Raw genomic sequence first — 22,700 nt, 5'->3', positions numbered from 1 at the left:
GTTTTAATGCCTGGGGAGCACACCTCGCAATATTTAGTCAGGCAGAAGGTCTAGATAAAACAAAGATAAACCAAGGCCAGAATATTAATAAATTGTGGGCGGATCTAGAATCTGGAAACTGAGACGATACATGAAAAAGGAAATCAGGGAGTTGGACAAAGATACAGTAACAGCTTAAGACGATTTATTTTCGGGGAATTCCGACGGGGAAGGAAGGCTGTGCCCGGAAAGGCGGGAGGGGGGGTTGAAATCCGTGGGAATGCCTGGGAGAGCCTGCACAGCCTAAAGTTTTTATGATGGCTCCGTCCATAATTTCTGTACGCTTGCATTGGCCGCCTCAAAGACCGAGCGACAGGATTTAATCAAGGTGTCAGCCGCAGGGGCATCGTGAATACGGGCGAAGCGTCCGGAATTCCTGAGATGTCTGAAACGCGGAGGCGGCCTCTTCCCCACCCCCCGCCGCAGCCTCCGTGGGCATTTTCCGGCGAGGGGGGCACGCGAGCCCTTCGAAGAACAGCTTAAATCCGCGGACGTGCGCGGCTGGCGCGCTCCCCGGGGATGAAGGTGAGAACCCCCGGCCCGGGCGCGCGAAGGGTGGGTTCCCCGGGTCCCCGCGTGACCTCAGAGTCCAGCCCCCCTCCCCCCGGAGCGGGCGGGGCTGCGGGCGCACGACGCGGAAGCGCTGGGCTGCGAGGGCGGTGGCGCAGGGCCCGCGCGCGCTCTGCGGGCCGCAGTCGGCGCGGGCGCGGCGGGCGCGGCGGGAGCGGGGCGGGGCGCGGCTGGGCGGCCGGGGAAGAGGCGGGCGCTCGCGCACAGGCCGGGCCGCCACCTCGCCCCCCTTCCTCTTCCCCTTCCCTACCTCGGCCCGGCCATCCCCCTCTTCTCCCCTCCCCCGAGCGAATCACGCGCCCTCCTCTGACACTCGTAGCGGGCCCGAACTCCGAATTTATCCTTCACGTGACCTGAGGGGGTTGGGTGGTTGGTTGGGGACGGAGGGGGAGAGGGAAAGGAGGGAACGGAATCTGCCGTTGCCCGAGCAACAGGCCCCGCCCGCCGGCTTGGGGCCGGGGGGCGGGAGGAGGACGTCAGCACGTCAGCCGGGGTTTTGCGTTTTGATTGACAGTTGCTATAGCGACCGGGTCGGTCCGTCGCCATTTTGTTGGTTGGTTTTTTTTTAAACCCTTTCGCTTCCCGCCCGAATAATAATAAAAAGCCCCATTGGAGTGAGGCGGGGGTGGCGGCGGCAAGAGCGGCGGGGGGATCCGGGGAGACTGCTGCCGTCGCTGCTGCTGATCGCGGCCCGGGACGGGCTCAGGGAGCGGACACCCCGAGCGGGGGGTGCGGGCGCCGCCGCCGCCGCTTCTGCTGCTGTTCCTGCTGCTGCTGTTGGTGCCGCTGCCGCCGCCGGCGAGCGGGCGGGACCGGTGTGAGTGTGAGAGAGTGTGTATGTGAGTGAGCGTGTGCGAGGACGAGTGTGCGTGCGTGTGTGTGTGAGTGTGTGTGAGTGTCTGTCTGTCTGTGCGGGGACTCGGGGGCGGGCGGTTCGGGCTCTCCTGGCGGAGGAGCCGCCGCCGCCGCCGCCGCTCGGGCCCCGGCGCTTCTCGCTGCGCAGGTTTGGAGCGCGCGCCATTTTGTGAGATTTACAAAATCCTCCTCGGGAAGAAGCCACCGGCAGCGGCCGCGACTCGGCGCCCGGCCTCGCCGCCGCCGCCCTCCGCGCCGGGCCGGGCCTCGCGGCCCCGCCGCCGGGAGTCGGGGTCCGGGGACTGCGGTATTTGCCGGGGAGGGTGCTGTCGCCTCCCCGGCCCCGGGCGCCGCTGGAACCGCGAGCCGGAGAGAGACTGAGGAGGCTGCGGCTCGGCCGCGGAGCCGGGAGCGCCGGGGGCGGAGAGAGGAGGCCGGGGCGGCGCTGGCTGCGGAGGCCGCGGCGAGAGCGCAGCGGCGAGAGCCCGAGGCAGAGACTCACCGGAGGGAACGGCGCGAGCGCCCCGCCATCGTCCCGGTGAGTGTCCGGCCCGGCCCGGCCGCGGCCCCGCCCGGCCCGGCGCCCGGCTCCCCCCGCGGCCTGCAACCGGGCCCGTGCCGAGGCCGGCCGGGCGGAGGGAGGGACCTGCCATTTTAGGAGGAGGCGCCGCGGCCCGGGGCCGGCCGCCGGGGGAGGGAGCCCGACAGGCCCGGTCCCGGAGGAGAGGCGGGTGCGAGCGGAGGGAAAGTTGCGGAGGGTGGGAGATGGGGCCGCGGCCTCCCGGGAGCTCCCGGGAGCCGGGGCCTGGGGGCCGGAGAAAGCGCCAGACCTTCACTGGTCGCCCGAGCGAAGGGGAGGAGGTTGTCTTCCTCCTCCTCCTCTTCCTCCTCATCCTCTTCCCCCAGCTCCTCCCTCGTCCCTCCTCTTGGTCCCCACCAGTGTGGGAACGGCCGGGGTTCTCCGCAAGGACAATGCGCGGGTTAAGAAAATGGGGCTGGCTGCCGGGCTAGGCGCCGGGGAAGGTCGCGAGTCCGGTCCCCGCGCGGCCCTTTTGGGGTGTGTGCTGGAGCCAGGGCACTCGGCATGCTCCGAAGTTGTGCAGTGAGTGCAAGTGAGCCCGGCCACTCGAGGTGGATTGATGACTTGTTTAGCAGCGGGAGGAATTGGTGGCTGAGGATGCGTAAATTATAATTGATACCTGGGTATTGCAACGGAACTTCACAAGTCTGTTAATAGGCACAGACCCACTCTCGTTTAGAGACACCGGAGCTGCTGAATAGCTTCACACTTAGCGAAAGGCCCCTCCCGGGTCCGAAATAGTTAAAAAATGGCAGAATTAGTGAGTGAGTGACTCTGACCACTTCTCTGTGCCTGTCGTCCAACCCTTGGATGATGTGAATCTTGTAATGGAGGTGCAGTACTTGAATGCCAGCACCATTTGGTTCTTGAATTCCGCCCAAGTTGTTAGAAAATACATCTTATAACATTGTTTTCACACTGATTTAAAGATTAGGACGAATAGTGCCAGGCACTTTTCTTCAGGGCCTTATGTGTATTAAGTCGCTTATCCTCCCGGTAGGAACTGTTACCCATTTCACAGATGAGGAAACTGAGCGATGACTCATCCAAGGTCATACAGCTGGGACCAGGAGTCTGTAGCCAGCCTGGGCTCTTAATCACTAGGGTATAACTCATTATTGTAAATACTGGCAAATTTTGGAGCGATCTGTGTGTAATGACTCAGGATTCTAACCTAGAGCTTCTGTCCACGTATAGTGTTTTGCATGGAATTAACTTTGTGGTTTGCGGAAGCGGAAAGGAAAGGTTGAGGTGAGGGCCTCTGAATGAAACTAGTCAGCTTCTGCCCCCCCGGCCCCCCCCCACAGCTCCCAGTCAAACTACGTAGACAATTTTTGAATGGAAGGAATTAAAAAATATTCTTCAGTGCGTTTTGTTCACACTTAAATTTAATTATAGTCATGTAAGTATTGATGAGTCATAAGAAAGTTTTGTGCAAAGTTATTTTTAGTTACTTTTTATCTTTGAACACTTAAGATTTTCTCTGTGATCCCTTACACTTTACATATACAAAGTATTTAAGAATGGATATATTTAATATTTTGGGGGCGTTTTCATAATTCAGTGGAATTACCTTTAGCTTTGTAAACTTCTTATATCTTGATAAGTTACGAGAATTTTTTTTCAGCTAGAGTATAAATGTGGAAAGAGAATTAAAATTTCAGGTGCTAAGATTTTAAACGGAAGATCATTTCAAAGAGACTGCAGTTATGAAAAAAGTTCACTCCGTTAGATTAAGATTTTTAGTATACATATGACTTACACTTAAAGTGTACACCCAGCGCTTTTGGAGGATTTGCCTTGGAGTAGCAGTGATGTTTATGGTGGCTGTCCAAATTCATTTAGACTTCAGACCTTGCCAAAAAGTTGAGTCCTGTCAATGTCTACAGCAAGTTGTAATGTAAAACTGAGTATAAAAAGTTCATAAGAAGTGTGAGCTCAGAAGTTAATTATCCTAAAAGGAAGGGTCACTCCTGTGTCTGTAAGGTGAAGACTCACTCCTTTGAAATCTAAAAAAGATTATGGATTTGAATAGAATTAAGTGAGTGGATGGTCCTTATTGGTAGGGGTGGGAGATGGACTAAGTGATCTAGTGAGATCTTGTTTTTGTTTGGAATATGGAATTTAGGTTTAAGATCATTTCTTACATTTCTTTTAAAGACTTTTTGGTGGAATTCAATGGAAACTTACAAACATACATAGTTACTGTGTCCTGGGGATTCAAAAATTGAGTTAATCCAGCCTCTTTTAAGGGCACTAACATTCAAAACAAATGAAGATGTTCCATTGTAATGCAGTGTCTTGTTTGGGAATGTAGATGTTAAAAAAAACCCTGCCTTAGAATTTTTTTCCTCTAGAATATTGTCTGATGTCTGCCCCTTAGTTTCATTTATGGAGATTTTTTTGTGTGTATGACTTAGAGATGTTGTGGTGGGGAGTGTGGTAAGTGCAACAACTGGTATTTAAAGAATTTACATAGGTTTTTGTAGAGCTACAAATCCCCATGAAACCAAATTTAAGATAACTTGTTAAAATACGTGGTGAGAGTGACCTTTGGCATATGTTTTGTTTTGAAACTATGTAAAGAAAGAAGATGCTAATTTGTATTGAATCTTGGGTACTACTTGAAAACGAAACAAAAAAAAGGTTAGAAGTTTAGAATGCCCAGGGATGTTTTCACATGCATGTTTATGCTTGGCAACTATCTAGTCATGGGGAGAAAACTTGAATAGAAGTAACTTTATTATGAGTGAGAAGGGAATTAATTGCCTTCTACGTGATCTTAAAAATAAGCTTAATAGAAGAGGGGGCTTCATTTGTGACTTTATTTGTGGTAAGGTGTGTGCCAAATTTTCTTTGCTTTAACATTCACTTTTCCCTTGTCTCAAAGAACTTTCACATTTCCTACACACCCACCCCCACCCGCAAGCAGTTTCTCTTTTTATCCCCCCCCAGAAAAACTTTATCTCAACCCAGCAGAACCCCAAAACTTCCAGAGTCTTTATAAAGAACTTGATTTTTCTCTCCCAAAATTTTAGTAGTCTTAGAATTTTGTTGTATTACTATCAGTAAATTTAAACTGTGAGTTAAGAATCACTATTTTCTGTTGAGTTTTTGGGTGGTTTTACCTCCAGATACTTGTGTGTATTTTCTGTTTAGAAGTAAAGATATTACTTGAAGCTATCAAACATGATCACCTGAAACTTGACACTATCATACTTTGCCCTGTAAGGTGAAATGCATGACTTTATTACTTTCGTGTGAGCACCTTACATGTATATATAGTGGTTATGCTTTTGGAAGGACTTCTTACCATATATCATTTTGACAATGGGCAACGTTTTGATGGCTAGAGAAATTATAGTAATTCATAACCCAAGGCGTGCACAGTTTTGGTTTAAAAATTTTGGGGGAAGGGGTTAAAATTTGTGGTTAATTACTTGGAAAAATCATCAAATTATTTTAAATTACTTAAAATTTCTCCCCAGTTGCCTCTAAATAAAGAAATCATTTGAAATCTTGCCTTATGTCAATGCTATAATGTTAAGCTAGAGCTGTAAAGTTTACCATTGGTTATGTGAAAGTGAAATGTTGACTTCACATGACTAAAGTAATTAATTTAAGGCTCTTATTAGGCAAGAGACAAGTCTTGTTTCCTAACCTAGTGGCTACAGGCAGCCTTAGTTTTATTTTTTGGTATATGAAAACAAAATGACTTGGAAATATTGCATTGTATAAACCAGCTAAATGTTTTTAAAAAGTTTTGGTTTTGCTTTGAAATCCTACTTCCAGAGTTGTATAACAATTTAAAATTCTTTATTGGAGATAACTTATGGTACATTGAACATCTAAGATAATGTGGTTCCTTGTAGGCATACTTTTTGCTAATACAGAACCATTTTGGCTTTTCAGCAATTGATTCTTCTCCCAGAGCTATGTATCCTCTCTTCTAGAAGGTGACTTTTAAAAGTTTGTAATACTGTTAAAGTTTTGTTTGTTTGATGGATGTGTGCCCATATCTGATACATAGTGCATAATAGTTTAAAATGTATCTTTACTCTTGATGAATTATTTTCAGTTTTATCTCCCCATAATTGGATTGCTTGTTCAAATTGATTTTGTGGAGAGGGGCTTAGTGAACTGGTTTAACATGGAATGAAACTGGTTTCAGCATCACCTCTATTTTAAATAACATACCTGTTCATTAAATAATCCCCTTATTTCTCTAAGTATATAAAATTTCGACTGGAAAGAGTTTATTATTTTTTTAAGTTTTATGGGTATTTGTGGTTAAGGTTGGCAGTTTAGCACATGCATTTGGGTAAGAAGATGCTCAAATTGTGACATCTATCCAAAATCTGCTTGATAGCAAGTTAGAGATAGCAGCTGAGGAAGCATGATAACTGTGGAGAGAGTATTGGCCTGTGAGATGGTGCCAGGCAGAGCCTCCTGAGTCAGGCAGGTCTGGAATCTCAACAGGTCCTGCCACTCACTGGCAGTGTGGACTTAAGGCACAGTGATTTTGCTAAGTATCAGTTTTTTCATCTGTAAAATGGGGTTGATGATACTTACCATGGGGTTCTTGTGAAGACTGAGATAGCACACATGCATTTCTTAATAGCTTTCTCCCTCTTTCCTCTTCTTCATTGGTACTCATCTTTATGGTCTCAGCATAAATTCTACTTCTTCAGAGGCCTTCCCCCAAACTCCAGTCTAAGTGAGATTCCTTGGCCATGCATTCTTACAGACTCTGCTTTTTTTGACAGCCATCACTAAATGTTGCTATACAGTTATTCATATGTACGCGTAAGTACACGTACTCATTTATTGTATGTCTCTCCCTCTCTCCACTAAACTGTAAGGTCCATCTGGACAGGAATAATTCTGTAACCCCAATGCCTGGCACATAACAGGTGTAGCTAAATGTACATGTACATGGAATGATGGAATGAGGAACCTGTGTGCCACATTCCGCCTGAGCACCATTCCTTAGTTCTGCAACCTTGGGCAAAGTAGCTTCTGAGCTTTAGTGTCCTGTATCCAGATGTGCAGAGCACCCGCTGCCTTGCCCAGGATTTTGAGAATGTGAAATGAGATACTGTAATGAGGTGTTCCGCAAAAAGCGTAAAATGTAAGTTGGTACAGTAGCAATAATTTCAGTAGTGAGATTACCCAAGAATTTATAATTAGAGTTTCAGCTTTACTGAGCTGGTAAGTAGCTGTTATGTAATATTTATTAGTAACTTAATCTTTCTATATGCATTAGTTGGAACACAAGATTGGACCTATGTTCTGACTAAATACAGTGGCTTAAACAAGGAGTTTACTTCTCTCTCATATAAGTAGCCTAAGGCTGATTGTGGTGGCTCCAAGATATAGGGGACCTTGGTTCCTTCTGTCTTGTTTTTCTATGCTTAAGGGGACACCATTTCCTATGTAGTTCAAGACAGCTGCTCACCACATTCACAGTCCAGGAACAGGATGTGGGGAGAGGACATCCCCTCTTTAAAGACAAACCTGGAAGTTGCATATGTGACTTTTGTTCACACCCATTGGTCAGAACTTAGGTGGCCACATGTAGCTGCAAAGGAGGCTGGGATATGTGGTCTTCAGTAGGTAGCTGTTTGGCTGAAAATCTGTTTCCACTGAAAGAAGAGAATCGGGGGGTGGGGGGATTATGAAACATTGCCTGTCACACTTTCAAATGTTTTGGAAGAAACTTACAGAAATGAACTTTGAAAAGACAACTTATTGCACTAATTAATAAGTTTATATTCCATATTTGCTCTTTTGAGCAAATTACTCTTTTGAACTATGGTGTACAAATTGAAATAGACTATCAGTACATAGTATATAGAGTATATACATATGTAGTCAGATTAGAAAAAATGTAACTAAACTTCTAGTAGTGAAGGAATTTTGGGTCACATTATTTTACTATGGTGTTTTCTGATAGAAACATGATTCTTGATTGCTTTGACTATTATATGTAAACAGTATTTGAAATCTAAGCTCTTGGATTTAGTTTTAGCAGTCCCCTTGACCGTTTTGTATGTATTTGTGCGCATATCCTCAGCAAGCAATACTAGGATATTGTGATTCAGTATCGCAATATCTTGTTAGGTTTTCAGTAAATGTTTGAATCACTGAAGTTGCAAGGAGGATGATAGCAGTGATATTTAAACATTTACTGTCCAGTATCTTCCTCTTTATTTCATGGGTTTGACAAAAGAGGAAGGTCTAGGATTCTTTGAACTAGCGTATAATTAGGTCAGGTAGAGACCTGAGTAACTAATGGGTCTCAAACAGTTTTCAGGAGAACTTGTCAAAGTTGTGGGATTCCCAAGCTCCGATACTTCTCTTTCTGTAGGTATGGGTGACACTCTAGAATCCCCTTTCTTAATTTGGACTCCAGGTAATCCTGATGCAGTAGAAACATTTTGAGAAACATAGACATAGTTCATTTCTCATTTTAGAGAAGGAAAGGGATGCAGAGAAAATAAATGACTTAACCAGTGCCTCAGAATAAGCAGGTCTGGGGGTTCTTTGTTCTTTCTACAGAAGAGGGGACAGAGAATAGAGTACAACTGCATTTTTTTTTTTTTTGGTGGTACGCGGGCCTCTCACTGTTGTGGCCTCTCCCGTTGCGGAGCACAGGCTCCGGACGCGGAGGCTCAGCGGCCATGGCTCACGGGCCCAGCTGCTCTGCGACATGTGGGATCTTCCAGGACCGGGGCACGAACCTATGTCCCCTACATCGGCAGGCGGACTCTCAACCACTGCGCCACCAGGGAAGCCCTGCATTTTTGATTTTATAGGAAGATCTGTTGTTTTCAAATATGTTGCTATTTATGTGTGAGCTCATTGGTAGTGAATGGTTGGCTCACTTACCTGTCTTCTTAGCCTCTTAGAAGAATAGCCTGAGTTGGTCAAATAGTATTTAAAGGTGGGAAACTGAGGTTTTAATTCAGGTGTAGTTAGTGTCGGTGCTGTAGTGAGTAGGGTAGTGTATCTCCAGCGTTAGGGTAGATGACAGGTAGGTTTTGACCTGGCATGTTTAGAAGGAACAAAGGGAGGTCATGTCCTCAAATTATTACTTTCCTTTTCTTCTGGTTTGCTTGCAGTTCTCACTGTTGAATTCATTCCTTTAGATTAAGGTAAGAGCTGGATTCCCTAATTTAAAGTGGAAATATTCCCAGAGGAATATCCTTTATCTGTTATCAGGCTAACACTTTATTTTTATCATTTAGCTGGCTGTCATTTTAAACATTGGAGAGTAGCACCTGCACTAATAAGAGAGCTTTTTGGGACGGGGAGGGAAGGATAGGGTACATGTGCCCTTGCCCAAGGAAACCAAAGGCATGTTTGAGAAATGTCTGCTTGTGGTGCAGTCCTGGAAGGGTTCACGGAAGCTTCTCTGGTGGCCGGAGGTTGGTAGCATTAGACTGGCACTTGCTGGCCTTCTGTTGCTAAGAGTGTCCGTAATGGGACTGTGGGTAATTTTGCTGAGGACCACTGGGCTTGATGGAATACGGAGTCATTGGAGTAGGAGTGTTCTCTTTTTCTTAGTGTTTTTTCATCGTTTTAGGGCTCCTATTTGAGCAGTCTTATATCAGACATAAAAGGTATCATTTTGATCTAGAGAATTTTAGTTCTTAACAATCAACAAGTTATGTATTCTCACGATTAAAAAAAAAAAAGATCCAGCCCGGTAGAATGGTGTCACCTCCCCACCCCCTGTGCTCCATAAGTAATAGCTATTTAGTTTTTCCTGCTAGAAATGTTCTATACATATAAATGTACAACTGTATATGTAAACATTTAGTATATACACGTCTGTTACAAAGCTGTATATTTAGTGCGATCCTGATTTTTTTTTAGTGTGACATTGTGTGTGTGTGTGTATCCACTCTGTGTACTTAAAATCAAAAGCAAATGGGATCATGCTGAACACACAGTTTTGCAACTTAAGCTTCTTGATCATCTTAGAACTATTCCCATATCAGGTGGTAGAGTTTCCCTGTTTTTTTAACGGATGGGAAGTATTCCATGTTATGGATGCAGCACAATTGAGTCAGTCTCCATTAAAAAGCATTTAAATTATTTTCCCCTATCTTTGCTATTTTTAAACAATGCTGCAGTGTACATCCTTGTACATGTAACTTTTCTGTGAGCATTAGCCAGAGAGTATATATTTATAAGGGAAATTGCTGGTTCACCAGGTATGTGCACATTTGAATATGTATTACCAAATTGTCTTCCAGAAAGTAGCACCAATTCGTACTTCATCAGCAGTGTCTGAGAGTGTATAGTTTCCCAAATCTCACCAACACTGGTGTTATCAAAGCTTTAAATCTTTGTCAATTTAATAGGTGAATAGTGAAGTCTAATTGTTTGAATTTGCATTTCTTTATGAGTGAATTTGAGCATCTTAGTTGTACTGTAAGTCTTGTACATTAAATAACAAAGTATTCATTCTTTGTTGTTTAGTTAAAATTGTTCTGTGATTTTCCTGTATTTATTCTGTTGAATGAAAAACTGTTTTGATAAATTGTAAATGCTTATAATTGTACCTGCTTTGGTAAATTGTAAAAGGGGCTTCTTGTTCCTCTTCAGCTGAGGAAACATTTGCCTGTCCTCTGTATAAGATATGTGAATTACGGCGGTAGAAACTTTGACTACAAAAGTAAATAAGGTTTGGTGACCTGTGCTGTTAGTGTTGAGACAGTTGTGTGTATACAGGCAAAATTAGCACAGGTAAGACCATGGCTGCTAACAATTAGAGCTATTGCCATACAAAGAACTAATTAGAAGAACGTGGGGAAGGCAGACAGATTGGGCATCTGAGCAGGCCTTGTGGAGGAGGAGGGATGGGAGTTGGTCTCGAAGAATGGATGGGCTTTTTACAGTAGAACCTGGGGAAGTGACAGTCGGCTGGAAGAAGTCATATGGGCACCTGTGGTGGTGTGCCTGGAGTTTAAGAGCGTGTGTGTGTGTTTATGTGTGTGTGTGTGTTATGTTGGGGGAGGGATAGGAACAATTGCAGTGAGAAATGAGAGTTATGGGTCTTAAAAGGAATTTGAATTTGGGGCAATTGAAGGTTTTTCAGCAGGGCGATGATGGCAGATCCATGGGTTAGGGAGATGACAGCCTAAGAAGGAAGGTTTTGAAAGGCTCATTCTAGGTGTACAGGCATGAGGAATAGGAGAGGGAAAAACAAGACAGAGGGAGAGCCAAGTTTGGAACATGTTGAGTTCCTAATTATTTAATTTTCAACAGAACAAAGTGAATATTTCTGGATTCAAATAGCAACGTGACCCAGGTTTTGGAGATAGAGAGGAGAGAATTCAGCTTTGGTGGCAGTATAGTAAAGGCCAAGACGAGTTGAATGACTGGCTGCATGGGACAGTTGAGAATATTTCCTGGTAAGGTCCTGAAGGAACTGTGGAAGAACAGAAGATAGAATTATTATTGTAGCTCAAACCTTACATTAGTGACAGGTGGAAGTAATTTGTAGCACCATTAAAAATGAGCTAAAAAATGGGGCAGTGGGAGAAGGCAGTGTTAGAAGCTGTGATTCTGGAAAGGAACAGGTTGTATCATAGTTCACGGTTTGAAAAGTATAGAGTAGTTAAACATGTGAGAGTTTAATTTATTCTGAGTGTCTTAGTATTTTCCTGAAAAATACCATATTCTGTTTATTTTCACATATGTCGTTATTGGGAGACCAATCATCTAAAAAGCATTTATCTTGTGAGGCAGATAGAGCTATTTATTGAGTACCTACTAGTGCCAAACATGGCACTAGGGCCTGGGAATCAATGCTGAAATAAAGCCCTCGCCGTGTGTGCCATCACGGAAGTTAGTTGTAGCGGGGGATCTTTAATAGCCTGCTCCTAATCCAGAGTAGGCTTAAGGACTCAGTCTAGAGTATACATGAATTTTCATTAAAGGGAACACAGGCTATGAAATTGAGTAATGTTTGATGTTGCTTTTGAAGGTCAAAATTTTTGTCTCCTTTTAAGAGTCCCTTTGACAGTTAATTTTAGGTTAAAGTTTATTTGGATATAAGTAGGACTGCTGTCTTTAAGACAGATACTGTCTGCTGAAAAATTTGTTCTGATTTGATCGTTTCTCCTTGAAAAAGAACAGCTGTCATCACAGTGGTGTGTTTTACTTCACCTTTACATCAAACACATTTTATTTATTTATTTATTTATTTATTTATTTATTTATTTATGGCTGTGTTGCATCTTCGTTTCTGAGCGAGGGCTTTCTGTAGTTGCGGCGAGTGGGGGCCCCTGTTCATCGCGGTGCGCGGGCCTCTCACTGTCGCGGCCTCTCTTGTTGCGGAGCACAAGCCAAACACATTTATTTTTGAGAGACCTTACTGTGGTACAAAAGACTGTTTCATTAAAGTTTTCCAAAAGAGCAATGGTGAGAAAATTATTAGGATCTCAACATATTTTGCAATCTAATTTCAATTTTTGAATTTCCTTATAGTGGTTCTGTGGTACAGTTCAAAATGTCAGTAATGCTAGGTAAATTTACCTAAGAATTGGCCTGAAGGCCCACAGCTACTCAGCAGTACTGGAGTCAGCTATGCAAAGGGAAGAAATTGAAGACAGAAGTCTTAGGATTCATGGGAGATGTTTGGAAGAAGGCTGTTTGCTGAATAAGATAAAGATACAGACATCTGAAGTAAAGGATGTGGGCATATAGGGAAGGTCAAGGAATAAAATTCAATAGAATGGATAGAAATGGAGGAGAGATTTGAACAAATGGATGAACAAGAATTCTCAGTTCTTTAAAAAAAAAAAAACCTCTTTAATGATTTATTGTGACTTCTAGGGGAAAGACTAGACTAGTCATAGGACCCCCTACCTGGATGATCTGGCTCCAGCTGACTTAAGCCGTCCTGCCTCCCATGTCTTTGCATGTCTGCTTCCTGGGCCAGCCATCATCCCTTCTTTGTTTTAGTTAACTTCTTTTCCTCCTTCATTTTCAGTTCAGATATTACTTTGTCAGGGAAAGCAGAGTCCTGTCCTAGTCACCTCTTCTTTTTTAATATCTCATGTCTCCCTGTACTTTTCTTTCACAGTGCTTATCACAGTTGGTAATTTTTTTAGTGCTTGTTTTATTAATACCCTCCAGAGAGCAGGCGCAGTGGTGTCTTGCTTCCCCTTGCATTCTAAGAGATTGGCAAGTGTTTGGCGTATGGTGAGTACCAAATAAACATTTGTTGAATGAATCAGTGAACTACGTTTTGGTCTTTACTAGTTGGTCTCAAGGACCAAATGATTACATAAGGGGAATGTACATTTGGAGTAAGAGTTGGACAGGGAGTATGGGAGCCTTGAAGAAGAAGAAGAAAGGTGAATCCTGTCTTTTTAAAAATAAGCTTGGAAAACTAGCCAGTAAAAAGACCAAGTTATTTACTCATGGATTAATTTAATCAGTGCATATTGAAATACCTACTAGTTGTTAGAAGTTCAGTGTTGGTATTAACGGAGTTGAAAGATTGTGCCTTCTCTATTAAAGGAGTACATAATTTTACTAGTTTATTGAAATAGATACAGTTTTTAGTTTCATTTGGAATGGTTTTAAATTGTGGAGGGAATCAGGCTGGATGTTCTTTATGATTCTTAGCCAGCAAAGTGAGGTTCATTCAGCAATTATATCTGGAATGTCAATCCAGCATTTGCAGTAGCTCTCGGGTTCACATTTAAAATAAGCTCTAGCTTTGACGTCATTTAAAAAGTGATAGAAGGGACTTCCCTGGTGGTGCAGTGGTTAAGAATCCACCTGCCAGTGCAGGGGACATGGGTTTGATCCTTGATCCGGGAAGGTCCCTCTTGCCGCAGAGCACCTAAGCCTGTGCACCACAACTACTGAGCCTGTGCTCTAGAGCCCGCGAGCCACAACTGCTGAGCCCACGTGCCACAACTACTGAGGCTGCATGCTCCACAACAAGAGAAGCCGCCGCAATGAGAAGCCCGTGCGCCTCAATGAAGAGTAGCCCCCACTCGCCACAAGTAGAGAAAGCCCTTGCACAGCAACGAAGACCCAACGCAGCAAAAAAAAAAGTGATAGAAAAGTGAAGAAAGTGGTTTGGATGCGTTTTGGCTTTACTTTTTCTTCACATTTGGACAAGAGAACAGGAAGAATGATTGAGGGAAAGTTCGTTGATGGATTTTCAAAAGAATTGAGTCTTGTAGTTAGAAAATTACTGAAGCTTTTGATCTTGTCAGGTGAATGATCTTTTTAAAAGCTTAAAAGGGACTTGTTTTAAAGTAGTTCTGAAACCTTTCTCGGGGACTAGTTTCTGTAGTAAATATTTACAAAAGCAAATATTCAGATTTTATGTTTTGGCTCTTTGCCTGGCCCCTTGCCAGGCCCTTGGGACGTAGTTGTGAGTTAGATGGACATACATGGTCCCATTCATGGTCATGAAGCTCTTCAGTATGGTTAGAGTTCACTGTAGAGAACTCTAAAGGAAACTTGGCTTGATGCTTCCATCATCCAGCTATCCATTTGTCCATCTATTTATGTATTCCTTGAACTTAGTTCTGGTGGCAACATGTTAGACTATATTGTTGCTTCATTTCTGATAACAAAGGGGCTAAGGGGGATAACGTTTATAATACCAATGTAAAGTAGAAACTTGGATCTTCAGCTTGTTGGCACTGGCAGATTTTTTTTAAAAAAAGATGTTCATGTAAATCAGTGAGTTTCTCTTATTAAAAAATAAACTATTTAATAATGGTAACATTATTAAATAATGCTAGTATTGATTGCCTGCTATGGGCCAGACTCTACATATTCATTATTAGTTATTTTAATATTATCAGCAGCCCTAGAAGGTGGTGGATAGTATCTGTTTATAAGTTAGAAAACTGAGATGCAGGGAAGTAAATTTGCTTAAGGTTAATCATAGTAGATTGCTTATGCTGCTTCCAGGTAATAAAAAACCCAGTGAACAGTTATGGGCCCTAAAGTTAAACATTGAGATAGAAAAGAAAAAGGAGCATAGAGCTTCTATAACCCATTAATTGAAGAAATAGATAAAAGTTCTGGTATGCTGGGATTGATGCTTTGTGCTACTGGTTCATTAGTCTTTCAGATAATTAACCAGAACATCTAATCGCTTTCTATGTTTGGGGAATTCTTTCCCTTAAGAATCTTGGTGGGTGGTAGACGTCTTCCATTGCGAAAGCCAGTTGCTCACTTTCTCTGCATTTTTGGGGGGTTAGGATGCAATCATATGACCTGGGACCTCCATTCCACTACCTCAGAAGCCAGTGATTTGCAGAAGCAGGCACTTTGCAGAGTCTGTGTTCTGCAGTGCAAGGGGGATGGCAGCTGCGGCTCTTCTGGAGGCAGTCAGTGACAGATCCAGTTGTAGCATTTAGTTCCGGGGTCAGTGGTATCTCTACAAATCACAGGGACCGAATCCTGTGTTGTCTCCACCGGACCAGATCTGTGGTTTGAATTTTCGGTGTTCTTGGTTATGTAGCCTTCCAGCCTGGCCCTCCTGGGGTTTTCTGTGAGTTGCCTAATACACTTTAATAACTTCCTTTACAGTTTCAACAAAGGTAGAGTTAGTTTCTTTTGTTTGCAACCAAGAACCTTTACTCAGATGATACTAATTATGACAATAGACAATTCTAAGGAACTCTGTGGTCAGGGTTACCTGTATCTAGATTAGAATTTACTAAGTAGAAGAGTTCACAATATATATTAAGTGAAATACTCGTAAAACAACTTTGCTTATTGATTTAATGAATTTGCTGAATTTGAGTGCCTGTTCTAGTCCAGGATATGTTCTAGGTGTTGGAGATACAGGAGTGACAATGCAGGTAAGATCCCTGTACTCACAGAGCTTACGTTCTATTGTGAAATGTAGAATAAGCAAGAAAGCAAATAACATAATTGACCAAGAGTGATACATATCATGATAAAAATAAAGACAGGATAATGTGATAATGATGTGTGTGTGTATGTTTAAGAGTTGTATCTTATAAAAAAAAAACATTTACTTTAAAATTGTTGTCAGGAGTCATGACTTCTGTTTTTGACTATGGGGCAGTAACATTCTGAATTTACCCTCCAGCTAGGAAACTGGACAAAATACATGGAACAACTGTTTTCAGATATTAAACAATAGGCGGTGCAGAACCACGATCCCTAACAGATGGGAAACAAACGAGGAGGTCCTGTGATGGTGCACCTTTCTGCCTGGAGGCAGATCTCAGTGCAGGAAAGGAGATCCCCAAAAAAGCCAGTGAGTTGAGGAAAGAAAGATTGGAGTTGGGGGAGGCCAAAATGGTTCTGATTTGAGGAGCAGAGTTCTGGAAAGAAGGGAGTTATGCAGAGAAAGAGTTCCATAAATCTTCTTAGTGGTCCCCTTAAATGTTGACTGAATGCCAATGTGTGGTGCATGTGTAGGGTACAGTTTTATGAAGGAAACATTTCTGGGGAAGGAATCCACTGGGAAGCTGTAAGCAGAACAATTTTCTGAGCTCACCCAGGGCTGGAAAATATTTGAGTACTTGATAGCCAAAGTAGAAAGATCTCATTATATGCTGCGTTGATTGAGAATCCAAAAGGGTCATGTCTTAATGGGGCTAAACTAGTCCTAGAATAAAGGTTACTCTAGATCCGTTTGAAAAAAATCTTAGAAACAAGCCTTAAAAGGGGCAAACTACAATTGACCCTTGAACAACATGGCTTGAACTGTGCAGGTCCACTTAACACGTGGATCTTTTCCAGTACTGCAGTACTACATGATTTGCAGTTGGCTGAGTCCATGGATGCAGAACTGCAGATATGGATGACTGGCTGTGAATTTATACTTGGAGATTTGACTGTGTGGGGCGGTCAGCATCTCTAACCCTCTGTTGTTCAAGGGTCACCTGTAATTTGAAAGTAATGTAATTGCGAGTCATTGCAAAGGCCAATACTCTTTAAAGAAACGTAAAGAAACCCAACACTCAACAGTGTAAAATGTCCAGCATCCAATCAAAAATTACTAGATGTGTGAAGACGTAGGTTAATGTGACTTACGATTAGAATATCAGTAAATTGAAACCAACCTAGAACTGACATGTTAGAACTAACAGGCAAGGACATGAAAGCAGTTACTGTATTCCATATGTTCAAAAAGTTAGAAATTATGAAAGGTATAAAAAGATCCAAATAAAACTTTTAGAGGTGAAAACTAATGTGTGGAATGAAAAATATATAGGATGGCATTAATGGCAGATTAGACATGGCAGAAGAGAAGATTAGTGAGCTTGAAGACAGAAGAGAAAACTCAGGAGAAACAGAAATGATAGAGAAAATGGAATTAGCAGACAAGGTTATTAAAAAATGGCTACAATATGCAGGGTCAAATGTCAGATCACTGTGTTGTACATCTAAAACTAATATTTTATGTCAAATGTATCTCAATAAAAAATACAAATAAAACACAGGGTCAGATTGTGGTTAATGTTGACATCTTGGTACATGAGTTTTGCTTAAAAAGAGCAATTGTGACTGCTACCTGAAGTTGGCTTGATGTGTAGTTAAGAGTAGTTGCAAATCATTATTTCAGCAAAGCACCAGGATATGGCGGAAGAACTTTATTGTGTAACAGGGTGTTATTTCTTGATATGTAACAATATTACCATAAAGTTAGAAACTTAAAAACAAGTACATTTATGGCCTCACAGTTTCTGTAGGTCAGATGTCTGAGCACAGCTTAGCTTAGCTGGGTCTCAGAGGGCTCTGGTCAAGTTATTGATGGGGCTTTGGTCTCATCTAAGGTGTAACTGGGGAAGAAGGTCTCCCCTAAGCTCATATGATTGTTGGTAGAATTCGGTACCCTGTGCAGTGTTGGATTGAGGGCCTCAGTTTCTTGCTACCTATTGGCAGACATCTGCCCTCAGTTCATTGCTGTGTGGTCCTTTCCAGCATGGCCACTACTTTCTCAAAGACAGTGAAGGAGCGAGTCTACGCACTAGACAGATACACAGTCTCATGTATCATAACCGCAGAAGTGACATCCCTTCATATTTCCTGTATTCTCTTGGTTAAAAGCAAGTCATAGGTCTTGGTTCAAGGGAAGGGTCTGTGGAAGGGCATGAACAGCAGGAGGCTGTGTCATGGGAGCCATCTTAGAGTCTGTCCATTACAGACAGTAGAGTATAGTGGTAAAGAAGTGCTGTACATTTGATTGGATGCTGTACATTTTTGTACATTCCCTGGAGTCTGATCTAGATATCTGGCTTTGAATCCTAGCCCTGCCTTTTCCCAGCCATGAAAACTTCTCTGAGCCTCAGTTTCCCCGTGGGGATAATATATGCCTACTGTTCATAGCATTGTGAAGAGTAATAGAATGCTTGTAAAGCACTTAGGACTCCATCCTGCTCACTCCTAGTCATCTTCCCCATCTCAGTTTAGATGTCTGTGTTCAGGGAAACCTTCCCTGAGTCCTTCCAGTCTAGGTTAGGTTTCACAACACCTTGAACTTTTTCTTACCACGCCACCTGAATTTTATACCAGTTAGGTTTATTTATTTTTGTATCTGTTTTCTTTAGACTGAGCTGCTTAAGAGCAGGAGTTGCATCTGCTTTGTTCACTGCTGTCTCTTCAGGGCCTAGCATAGAATCATAGAAGGGCCTGTTGTATAGAAAACTCCATAAATGCTGAATAATTGAAAGAATGAGGTTAAACTGCATGCACTGTTTCTTTGAAATGGCATTTTTAGTGTTACCATACTGTGTTTTTTCCAAGTACTGGAGCAGTTAGTCTAAAAGATACTCCCTCTGTTTCTAGGATGGTCAGGATCTAGCATGGGAGACTGAGGCATAATAGTCTTAGAACTGTGATTAAAGACGTTTGCAGAGTGGATGCTAAAAAGTGGTAAAAAAGAAAAAAAAGAGGCTGACTGTATTGAGGATACAGTAGTAAAAATCAGTCCTATTGGATTAGAAGTAGGGTACACAGTAGAGAGTTTCTCTTGGCAGTAAATGTGCTCTGCAGATCACTCCATGGTGTGGTATGAAGGAAATAAGCTTGGAGAAAATTACCTTCTTGGAGATTCACAGTACACATTAGCATATTATAGGAAACCTGTAACATGGTAAGGGCAATCTTTATTAAGCTTGCTCTGAATAGTTTATATACACACACATATCACAACCTAGTAAGGTATTATTTTCAAATAACTGATGATAAAAATTAGGTTTAGAGGTGAAGTAATTTTCCCTAGTGGTTGGTGAGATAGAATTCAAACCAGGTTCAGCCCTCACTCTTAGTTATTATTTGTATTGCTTCTGTGGAATATGTTTTAGCAAATATTAATTTCATGAAAGCAGGAATCTTGTACCTTTTTGAAAAAAATTATTTTTTGGCTGCATTGGTCTTCATTGCTGCATGTGGGCTTTCTCTAGTTGTGGTGAGCAGGGGCTACTCTTCCTTGCAGTGCACGGGCTTCTCTTTGTTGTGGCTTCTCTTGTTGCGGAGCACGGGCTCTAGGCGTGCGGGCTTCAGTAGTTGTGGCATGCAGGCTCAGTAGTTGTGGCTCTCAGGCTCTAGAGCGCAGGCTCAGTAGTTGTGGCGCACGGGCTTAGTTGCTCTGCGGCAGGTGGGATCTTCGCGGAACAGGGATTGAACTCGTGTCCCCTGCATTGGCAGGTGGATTGTTAACCACTGCACCACCAGGGAAGTCTGAGAACCTTGTACATTTTGTTTGTCATGTATCTAGGGCTAGAATCTTGCTTATCCCTTAATACATGGCTGAATGACGGGTTTCTGGTATTATTTTAAACTGTATCGGTTTCCCAAGTTGAATTCCATGTAAAACTTGAAGAGAGTTTTGTAGATAGCAGCTAGTATAATCCAATCAGTGGATTACAACAGAAAGTAATTTTGTGTTTTCACTTTGCAGTGATTGAGTAGTTATGTCCCTAAAGAAGAAACATCTATGTAGTCTCTGACTCCTTGTAACTTCCTCTCAGTTACTTTTGAATTTACTCTATTACCCAGCTCTCTTGAGTTTTGTTTCTGAAATAGTCTTCAATTAAGTTCTTTCTTTACATTATTGTTAATGACCTCTCTACAGATCAGATCTTTAGTTTCTTTTTGCTTACTGCAATAATTTTTTTAAGAATTACTTTTTAGTTTTAATATGCATATAATCAAAATTGAATACTACTGAAAGGCTTGTGATGAAAACAGCCTGTCCCCAGGCACCCCCTTCATTACTCCAGCCGTGCTTCGTAGAGCAGTGCTTCCCGAACTTTTCCACCTCAGGTTCTGTGTGGACAAAATAGAAGAGGCTGTTTGGGTGTCCTGAGGTCTTTAGGGGATCTTGGCACTTCTGGAACGTTAGTGGCACTGTGTGCCATGCACACTAGCTGGCAAGCTCTGCCCCGTAGGTGGTCACTTTTTCCTCAACTCTTACCTGTTTCTTCTGCTGTTTATCTATTTCTAAATAATTTGCTTATCAGTTAGGATGCTTTTGGATGGTAGTACGGAGACCACGACCCAAACTGGCTTCAGTGTAAATCCCAGTTGGAAGTCCAGAGGTAGGGTGGGCTCTAGGGCTAATTGGTTTTGTGGCACAATAATGTCTTCAGGGCCCCAGTTTTCTGTCTCCCCCTTTAGTCATTGGCCGGCTACATCCTCAGACTAATAAGATGGCTGCAGCAGTTTCAGGAGTTGTACCCAGATCCAGCAGTGTCCAGAGAAAGAAAATTATTTTTCTTGTAGCTGTATAAGAATATGGAAACTTTGCCTAGAAACTCCGGCAGACTTACCTCCTGGGTTGTATGCCTTTTTTTGAAAGACTCACTAGGAAGGGAAATGGAATTACATTTAGACCAATTAAGCACACGCCTGGAACTGAGCGCTTTCCCTGAGAACATGCCTAAAGGGATGGGTGTGCAAAGCGGTTCTGGACAAAATTAGCTTCTGTTAGAAAGGAAGAAGGGGAGAGTGGAGGCTGGGTAGGTAACTCTGACCCTAATTTGGTATTTGACTTAAAATTTAAGATATTATCTATTGACTTTCTGTTAAGGTAGATGAATATTTAACTTTAAACCACCTGTTTTACACTTCTTCTCCCATCTGTTCATTATAGTTTTATATATATATTTTTTTTCTTTAAATGTATTATGTTTAATGATGATTATGTAAGTCTTGTTCACCATGGAGGAAAATTGTATACTATGATTACATTTCCCTCCTTGTATAATTTTTTTTTTCCTGTTTTGTTTTCCTCGTATAATTCTGTTGTGTTTTGTTTTCTAGGTACTAGTGACTGAGTTTTCCTGTACCTTCTAATAGCCTCTCCATATAGTTTTGCACAAATATCAGATAATTAGTTGTCCTGTTCCTCATTCTCACTCACCCCCACCCCCTCCCTTAAGAATGTTCTCAAGGGGCCGTCCATCAAACTACTCCTGTATGGAATTCTTTTTTTTTTTTTTAAATTTTTATTGGAGTATAGTTGAGTTACAATGTTGTGTTAGTTTCTGCTGTACAGCATAGTGAATCAGTTATACATATACACACATCTACTCTTTTAGATTCTTTTCCCTTGTAGGTCATTACAGAGTATTGAGAAAAGTTCCCTGTGGTGTACAGTTGGTCCTTATTAGTCTGTATGGAATTCTTGCTCTCTAGGTCTAATAGGGTTCCTTTGTGTATTTCCAACAGGTTTGGGTCTCCTGTTTCCTAGTTCTCTGAACTTTATCTTTCCTGCCTTTATCTTTCTTTTTGCCAGAGCACAACTTTCAGTACTTCCTGAGAAAGGGTGCAAGAGAGGTTAATTTTTTGAGACATCATCTGAAAATACCTTTAATCTGCTTTCTCTCATGAGTAAAAGTTTTGACTGGGTACAGAATTGCAGTTGGAATATAATTTTTACTGAGAACTCTGAATGGATTTCTTCATGGTTTTTTAGCTTCTATAGCAGATATAATTTGTATTCTGGGTTCCATTGGAAAAGTTAGAGAACATAATGCACTCCCATGTATCCATCACCCAACTTCAACATTGATCAACTCATGGCCGTTTTTTAATTTATTTATTTTTGGCTGTGTTGGGTCTTTGTTGCTGTGCATGGGCTTTCTCTAGTTGCGGTGAGCGGGGGCTTCTCTTCATTGAGGTGCGCGGGCTTCTCATTGCAGTGGCTTCTCTTGTTGTAGAGCACGGGCTCTAGGCGCACGGGCTTCAGTAGTTGTGGCACGTGGGCTCAGTAGTTGTGGCACGTGGGCTCTAAAGTGCAGACTCAGTAGTTGTGGCACAAGGGCTTAGTTGCTCTGTGGCAAGAGGGATCTTCCCGGACCAGGGCTCTAACCTGTGTCCCCTGCATTGGCAGGCAGATTCTTAACCACTGCGCCATCAGGGAAGCCCTCATGGCCACTTTAAAAAAATTCATAATCCTATCTACCCCTCTTCCCTTTGATTTTATACAAGCAAACCCAGATATATAATTTCACTCTTGAATATTTCAGTATGTATCTCTAAAAGATAAGGACTAGTTTCTAAACCATAACCCCAGTAGCATTATCGTACCTTTAAAAGATTAACAGTAATTCTTCAAATATCCAGTTAAAGTTCAAGTTACCTCGATTGTCTCATAATTATATTTTTAAACAGTTCA

At 42.6% G+C, this 22,700-nt stretch overlaps 1 protein-coding gene across 9 annotated transcripts in view; it reads left to right on the top strand.

Moving 5' to 3' along the window:
- The first annotated feature begins 244 nt into the window (after positions 1–244).
- DYRK1A (dual specificity tyrosine phosphorylation regulated kinase 1A) overlaps positions 245–22,700 on the top strand; it is a 145,153-nt gene continuing 122,697 nt past the window's right edge. For 3 of the 9 annotated variants that reach the window (XM_027096961.1, XM_027096812.1, XM_027096611.1), the window contains exon 1: positions 1,895–2,002. The gene's annotated coding sequence lies outside the window, so the exon portion shown is untranslated. Of the gene's footprint in view, positions 565–1,269; positions 2,003–22,700 lie in introns of those variants that run through there. The other 6 variants (XM_027097510.1, XM_027097188.1, XM_027097113.1 and 3 more) reach the window with 5 other exon arrangements.

This window comes from Aethalodelphis obliquidens, unplaced genomic scaffold (assembly GCF_003676395.1).
Source record: "Aethalodelphis obliquidens isolate GAN/ISIS:26980383/991018 unplaced genomic scaffold, ASM367639v1 scaffold1, whole genome shotgun sequence".
In the NCBI taxonomy this organism is placed as follows: domain Eukaryota; kingdom Metazoa; phylum Chordata; class Mammalia; order Artiodactyla; family Delphinidae; genus Aethalodelphis; species Aethalodelphis obliquidens.
This window is presented reverse-complemented; position numbering and strand designations above follow the sequence as displayed.